The sequence below is a fragment of the Triticum urartu genome, chromosome 3A (assembly GCF_056163025.1).
Source record: "Triticum urartu cultivar PI428250 chromosome 3A, HENAU_Tu73, whole genome shotgun sequence".
Lineage (NCBI taxonomy): Eukaryota > Viridiplantae > Streptophyta > Magnoliopsida > Poales > Poaceae > Triticum > Triticum urartu.
Genome location: NC_141875.1, coordinates 337,955,426 through 337,964,067, shown reverse-complemented (window position 1 = coordinate 337,964,067; position 8,642 = coordinate 337,955,426).

Sequence of the window (8,642 nt, the reverse complement as noted above, 5' to 3'; positions counted from 1 at the left end):
AATCTCGTTACCGGAAATTCTCTTTACTCGTTCCGTAATACATCATCTCACAACTAACATATTAGTTGTAATTCTTGCAAGGCTTATGTGATGTGCATTACCGAGTGGGCCCAGAGATACCTCTCCGACAATCGGAGTGACAAATCCTAATCTCGAAATACGCCAACCCAGCATGTACCTTTGGAGACACCTGTAATGCTCCTTTATAATCACCCAATTACGTTGTGACGTTTGGTAGCACCCAAAGTGTTCCTCCGGCAAACGGGAGTTGCATAATCTCATAGTCATAGGAACATGTATAAGTCATGAAGAAAGCAATAGCAACATACTAAACGATCGGGTGCTAAGCTAATGGAATGGGTCATGTCAATCAAATCATTCAACTAATGATGTGACCTCGTTAATTAAATAACAACTCTTTGTTCATGGTTAGGAAACATAACCATCTTTGATTAACGAGCTAGTCAAGTAGAGGCATACTAGTGACACTCTGTTTGTCTATGTATTCACACATGTATTATGTTTCCGGTTAATACAATTCTAGCATGAATAATAAACATTTATCATGATATAAGGAAATAAATAATAAATTTATTATTGCCTCTAGGGCATATTTCCTTCAGTCTCCCACTTGCACTAGAGTCAATAATCTAGTTCACATCGCCATGTGATTTAACAGCAATAGTTCACATCACCATGTGATTAACACCCATAGTTCACATCGATATGTGATCAACACCAAAAGGGTTTACTAGAGTCAGTAATCTAGTTCACATCGCTATGTGATTAACACCCAAAGAGTACTAAGGTGTGATCATGTTTTGCTTGTGAGATAATTTTAGTCAACGGGTCTGTCACATTCAGATCTGTAAGTATTTTGCAAATATTTATGTCAACAATGCTCTGCATGGAGCTACTCTAGCTAATTGCTCCCACTTTCAATATGTATCTAGATTGAGACTTAGAGTCATCCAGATCTGTGTCAAAACATGCATCAACGTAACTTTTTACGATGAACCTTTTGTCACCTCCATAATCGAGAAATATTTCCTTATTCCACTAAGGATAATTTTGACCAATGTCCAGTGATCTACTCTTAGATTATTATTGTACTCCCTTGCTCAACACAGTGTAGGGTATACAATAGATCTGGCACACATCATGGCATACTTTATAGAACCTATGGCTGAGGCATAGGGAATGACTTTCATTCTCTTTCTATCTTCTGTCGTGGTCGGGCTTTGAGTCTTTACTCAATTTCATACCTTGTAACACAGCCAAGAACTCTTTCTTTGACTGTTCCATTTTTGAACTACTTCAAAATATTGTCAAGGTATGTACTCATTAAAAAACTTATCAAGCATCTTGATCTATCTCTATAGATTTAATGCTTATTATGTAAGCAGCTTCACCGAGGTCTTTCTTTGAAAAACTTCTTTAAAAACACTCCTTTATGCTTTGTAGATTAATTCTACATTATTTCCGATCAACAATATGTCATACATATATACTTATCAGAAATGTTGTAGTGCTCCCACTCACCTTTTTGTAAATACAGGCTTCACCGTAAGTCTGTATAAAACTATATGCTTTGATCAACTTATCAAAGCGTATATTCCAACTCCGAGATGCTTGCACCAGTCCATAGATGGATCGCTGGAGCTTGCATATTTAGTTAACACCTTTAGGATCGACAAAACCTTCTAGTTGCATCATATACAACTCTTCTTTAGTAAATCCATTAAGGAATGCAGTTTTGTTTATCCATTTGCCAGATTTCATAAAATGCGGCAATTGCTAACATGATTCGGACAGACGTAAGCATAGATACGAGTGAGAAAATCTCATCGTAGTCAACACCTTGAACTTGTCGAAAACCTTTTGCGACAATTCTAGCTTTGTAGATAGTAACACTACTATTAGCGTCCGTCTTCCTCTTGAAGATCCATTTATTTTCTATGGCTTGCCGATCATCGGGCAAGTCAACCAAAGTCCATACTTTGTTCTCATACATGGATCATATCTCAGATTTCATGGCCTCAAACCATTTCGCGGAATCTGGGCTCATCATTGCTTCCTCATAGTTCCCAAGTTCGTCATGGTCTAGTAACATGAATTCCAGAATAGGATTACCGTACCATTTTGGTGTGGATCTCACTCTGGTTTACCTACGAGATTTGGTAGTAACTTGATCTGAAGTTACATGATCATCATCATTAGCTTCCTCACTAATTGGTGTAGTAGTCATAGGAACAGATTTCTGTGATGAACTACTTTCCAATAAGGGAGCAGGTACAGTTACCTCATCAAGTTCTACTTTCCTCCCACTCACTTCTTTCGAGAGAAACTCCTTCTCTAGAAAAACTCCGAATTTAGCAACAAAAGTCTTGCCTTCGGATTTGTGATAGAAGGTGTACCCAACAGTCTCCTTTGGGTATCCTATGAAGACATATTTCTCCGATTTGGGTTTGAGCTTATTAGGATGAAACCTTTTCATATAAGCATCACAACCCCAAACTTTAAGAAACGACAACTTTGGTTTCTTGCCAAACCACAGTTCAGATTGTGTCATCTCAACAGACTTAGATGGTGCCCTATTTAACGTGAATGCAGCTGTCTCTAATGCATAACCCCAAAACGATAGTGGTAGATCGAAAAGAGACATCATAGATCGCACAATATCTAATAAAGTACGGTTATGACGTTCGGACACACCATTACACTATGGTGTTCCAGGTGGCGTGAGTAGTGAAACTATTTCACATTGTTTTAATTGAAGACCAAACTCGTAAATCAAATATTTTACCTCTGCGATCATATCGTAGAAACTTTTATTTTCTTGTCACGATGACTTTCCACTTCACTCTGAAATTCTTTAAACTTTTCAAATGTTTCAGACTTATGTTTCATCAAGCAGATATACCCATATCTGCTCAAATCATATGTGAAGGTCAGAAAATAACGATACCCGCCGCGAGCTTCAACACTCATTGGATCGCATACATCAGTGTGTATTATTTCCAATAAGTCAGTTGCTCGCTCCATTGTTCCGGAGAATGGAGTCTTTAGTCATCTTGCCCATAAGGCATGGTTCGCAAGCACCAAGTGATTCATAATCAAGTGATTCCAAAATCCCATCAGCATGGAGTTTCTTCATGCGCTTTACACCAATATGACCTAAACGGCAGTGCCACTAATAAGTTGCACTATCATTATTAACTTTGCATCTTTTGGTTTCAATATTATGATTATGTGTATCACTACGATCGAGATCCAACGAACTATTTTCATTGGGTGTGTAACCATATAAGGTTTTATTCATGTAAACAAAACAACAATTTATTCTCTTACTTAGATGAATAACCGTATTACAATAAACATGATCAAATCATATTCATGCTCAACGCAAACACCAAATAACACTTATTCAGGTTCAACACTAATCCCGAAAGTATAGGGAGTGTGCGATCATGAACATATCAATCTTGGAACCACTTCCAACACACATCATCACTTCACCCTTAACTAGTTTCTGTTTATTCTGCAACTCCCGTTTCGAGTTACTAATCTTAGCAACTGAACTAGTATCAAATACTGAGGGGTTGCTATAAACACTAGTAAAGTACACATCAATAACATGTATATCAAATATGCTTATGTTCACTTTGCCATCCTTCTTATCTGCCAATCACTTAGGGTAGTTCTGCTTCCAGTGACCAGTCCCTTTGCAGTAGAAACACTTAGTCTCAGGCTTAGGACCAGACTTGGGTTTCTTCACTTGAGCAGCAACTTGCTTGCCGTTCTTCTTGAAGTTCCCCTTCTTCCCTTTGCCCTTTTCTTGAAACTAGTGATCTTGTCAACCATCAACACTTGATGCTCTTTCTTGATTTCTACCTTCATCGATTTCATCATCATGAAAAGCTCGGGATTTGTTTTCATCATCCCTTGCATACTATAGTTCATCACGAAGTTCTACTAACTTGGTGATGGTGACTAGAGAATTCTGTCAATCACTATCTTATCTGGAAGATTAACTCCCACTTGATTCAAGCGATTGTAGTACCCAGACAATCTGAGCACATGCTCACTAGTTGAGCGATTCTCCTCCATCTTTTAGCTATAGAACTTGTTGGGGACTTCATATCTCTCAACTCAGGTATTTGCTTGAAATATTAACTTCAACTCCTGGAACATCTCATATGGTCCATGACGTTCAAAACGTCTTTGAAGTCCCGATTCTAAGCCATTAAGCATGGTGCACTAAACTATCAAGTAGTCATCATATTGAGCTAGCCAAATGTTCATAACGTCTGCATCTGCTCCTGCAATAGGTCTGTCACCTAGCGGTGCATCAAGGACATAATTCTTCTGTGCAGCAATGAGGATAAACCTCAGATCACGGATCCAATCCGCATCATTGCTACTAACATTTTTCAACACAATTTTCTCTAGGAACATATCAAAATAAACACAGGGAAGCAACAACGCGAGCTATTGATCTACAACATAATTTGCAAAATACTACCAGGACTAAGTTCATGATAAATTTAAGTTCAAATAATCATATTACTTAAGAACTCCCACTTAGATAGACATCCCTCTAATCCTCTAAGTGATCACGTGATCCAAATCAACTAAACCATGTCCGATCATCATGTGAGATGGAGTAGTTTCATTGGTGAACATCACTATGTTGATCATATCTACTATATGATTCATGCTCGACCTTTCGGTCTCCATGTTCCGAGGCCATATCTGTATATGCTTGGCTCGTCAAGTATAACCTGAGTATTCCGCGTGTGCAACTGTTTTGCACCCGTTGTATTTGAATGTAGAGCCTATCACACCCGATCATCACGTGGTGTCTCAGCACGAAGAACTTTCGCAATGGTGCATACTCAGGGAGAACACTTCTTGATAATTAGTGAGAGATCATCTTAAAATGCTACCGTCAAACTAAGCAAAAATAAGATGTATAAAAGATAAACAACATATGAAATCAAAATATGTGACATGATATGGCCATCATCATCTTGCTTCTTTGATCTCCATCTCCAAAGTACTGTTATGATCTATATCGTCACCGGCATGACACCATGATCTCCATCATCTTGATCTATATCAATGTGTCGTCGCGTGGTCGTCTCGCCAACAATTGCTCTTGCAACTATTGCTATCGCATAGCGATAAAGTAAAGCAATTATTGGACGCTTGCATCTCATGCAATAGAGAGACAACCATAAGGATTTTGCCAGTTGCTGATAACTTCAACAAAACATGATCATCTCATACAACAACTTATATCTCATCACGTCTTGACAATATCACATCACAACATGCCCTGCAAAAACAAGTTAGACGTCCTCTACTTTGTTGTTGCAAGTTTTACGTGGCTGCTACGGGCTTAAGCAAGAACCAATCTTACCTACGCATCAAAACCACAACGATATTTTGTCAAGTGGGTGCTGTTTTAACCTTCGCAAGGACCGGGCGTAGCCACACTCGGTTCAACTAAAGTTGGAGAAACTGTCACCCGCAAGCCACCTATGTGCAAAGCACGTCGGGAGAACCGGTCTCGCGTAAGCGTACGCGTAATGTCGGTCCGGGCCGCTTCATCCAACAATACCGCCGAACCAGAGTATGACATGCTGGTAAGCAGTATGACTTATATCGCCCACAACTCACTTGTGTTCTACTCGTGCATATAACATCAACACATAAAACCTAGGCTCGGATGCCACTGTTGGGGAACGTAGTAATTTCAAAAAAAAATCCTATGCACACGCAAGATCATGGTGATGCATAGCAATGAGAGGGGAGAGTGTGATCTACGTACCCTTGTAGACCAATACCGGAAGCGTTGTGACAACGCGGTTGATGTAGTCGTACGTCTTCACGATCTGACCGATCCAAGCACCGTTACTCCGGCACCTCCGAGTTCTTGGCACACGTTCAGCTCGATGACGATCCCCGGGCTCCGGTCCAGCAAAGCATCGGGGAGGAGTTCCATCAGCACGACGGCGTGGTGACGATCTTGATGTTCTATCGTCGCAGGGCTTTGCCTAAGCACCGCTACAATATGACCGAGGTGGAATATGGTGGAGGAGGGCACCGCACACGGCTAAGGAACGATCACGAAGATCAACTTGTGTGTTCTAGGGTGCCCCCTGCCTCCGTATATAAAGGATCCAAGGGGGGGTGCGCCGGCCTAGAGGAGGGCGCAGGAGGAGTCCTACTCCTACCGGGAGTAGGACTCCCCTCCCCGTTCCTTGTCCAACTAGGAGAGGTGGAGGGAAAATAGGAAAGGGGGGGGCGCCGCCCCCCCTCCTTGTCCAATTCGGACTAGGGGGAGAGGGTGCGCGCGGCCTGCCGTGGCAGCCCCTTCCTCTTCTCCACACTAGGCCCATAAGGCCCATTAACCCCCCGGGGGGTTCCGGTAACCCCTCCGGCACTCCGGTTTTATCCGAAACTTCTCCGGAACCCTTCAGGTGTCCGAATATAGTCATCCAATATATCAATCTTTATGTCTCGACCATTCCAAGACTCCTCGTCATGTCCGTGATCACATCCGGGACTCTGAACTAACTTCGGTACATCAAAATGCATAAATTCATAATAACTGTCATCGTAACTTTAAGCGTGCGGACCCTACAGTTCGAGAACAATGTAGACATGACCGAGACACGTCTCCGGTCAATAACCAATAGCGGGACCTGGATGCCCATATTGGCTCCTACATATTCTACGAAGATCTTTATCGGTCAGACCGCATAACAACATACGTTGTTCCTTTTGTCATCGGTATGTTACTTGCCCGAGATTCGATCGTCGGTATCCAATACCTAGTTCAATCTCGTTACCGGCAAGTCTCTTTACTCGTTTCGTAATACATCATCTCACAACTAACATATTAGTTGTAATGCTTGCAAGGCTTATGTGATGTGCATTACCGAGTGGGCCCAGAGATACCTCTCCGACAATCGGAGTGACAAATCCTAATCTTGAAATACGCCGACCCAACATGTACCTTTGGAGACACATATAATGCTCCTTTATAATCACCCAATTACGTTGTGACGTTTGATAGCACCCAAAGTGTTCCTCCGGCAAACGGGAGTTGCATAATCTCATAGTCATAGGAACATGTATAAGTCATGAAGAAAGCAATAGCAACATACTAAACGATCGGGTGCTAAGCTAATGGAATGGGTCATGTCATTCAGATCATTCAACTAATGATGTGACCTTGTTAATTAAATAACAACTCTTTGTTCATGGTTACGAAACATAACCATCTTTAATTAACGAGCTAGTCAAGTAGAGGCATACTAGTGACACTCTGTTTGTCTATGTATTCACACATGTATATGTTTCCGGTTAATACAATTCTAGCATGAATAATAAACATTTATCATGATATAAGGAAATAAATAATAACTTTATTATTGCCTTTAGGGCATATTTCCTTCACTTACTGACACTGTTGAAATGCACAATGCAGGGCTACGCTTTGGACTCTCCACCCATGGAGAAATGCTCATGAATCTCTTACTTCCTGACCCAACTCCTCGCCAACTGCTCAAAAATGCTCTGTTCTCGGCAATTCGTCCGGTTCTGGCTACCTGGAGTCCCTAGAGCAGTGGCTATGGTCTGAGATCCAATATTTTGTGGAAGTTCAGGTCTCTGTCAACTCAGGTGGGTTGCAGTTCACGCACGTGCCCAACACAACCACTAGCTCTTCTGTGGTCCGCACCGAGCTGAATGAGCCTTCTGCCTAGCCTGAGTTTTTGCAGTTGCCTGTGCCTGGAGTGGTGCAGGCGGTCAATATTCAGCCAACTGAATCTATTGAGCTTGCTGCTATGCAATCTGAAGGTATTCAGATATCTGAAACTGTCGAACCTGTCGCAGCTCAGTCTGATGATCAGATCTCCCCCGCCAGTACTGAAGTGATGTCTGAATCCTTCTCCTCTGAACTGGATACACTGAGCAGTGCAGTGTCTAAGACCAGCTGGATTTCTGAGAGCTCCACCATGCACACCAACACTCAGAAGCACCGTAAAGCAAAGATGTCGGTGCCCATTGATATAGCCAATCTCTGACGTAGTAACAGATCCACCAAGTATAATGGCATCAGGGTTCCACAGCCTTCTGATTCTCATCAGCTAAAGTCCAAGGTTAAACCTCGTCTGATCCCCTTGGCTGCAACTGCCACATCACAGCACACCTCTACAGAACAGGCATCTGACACCGAAGAGCTTGCAGTCCCACCTCCTACTCCACTTGCTACTATGCAAGCAGTGGGTACCCAACTGTGCGCCATCCCAGCTGAGGAGGTGTCCGATGCAGATCTCACCAAGGGGCCCGAGGACTCCACCTCCTCCGCCTGATCTATCTGCGTACTTTTTCTTTTGCTTCTTAAGTCAATGGTACTTTTGTAGAGTTGGAATGTGCTCTGTTCGAATATTCGCGGTTTTAATTCCCCCGATAAACATTTAGCTCTTTCAAACGTGATCAATGGTAGTGGATGCGCCGTTATTTGTCTCCAGCAGTCTAAATGCCTTCCTTTGATGTTACTATGCTCAAAGTTTTATGCCCTCGACGCTTTGATAAGTTTGCTTTTATACCATCGCAAGGAGCCTCAG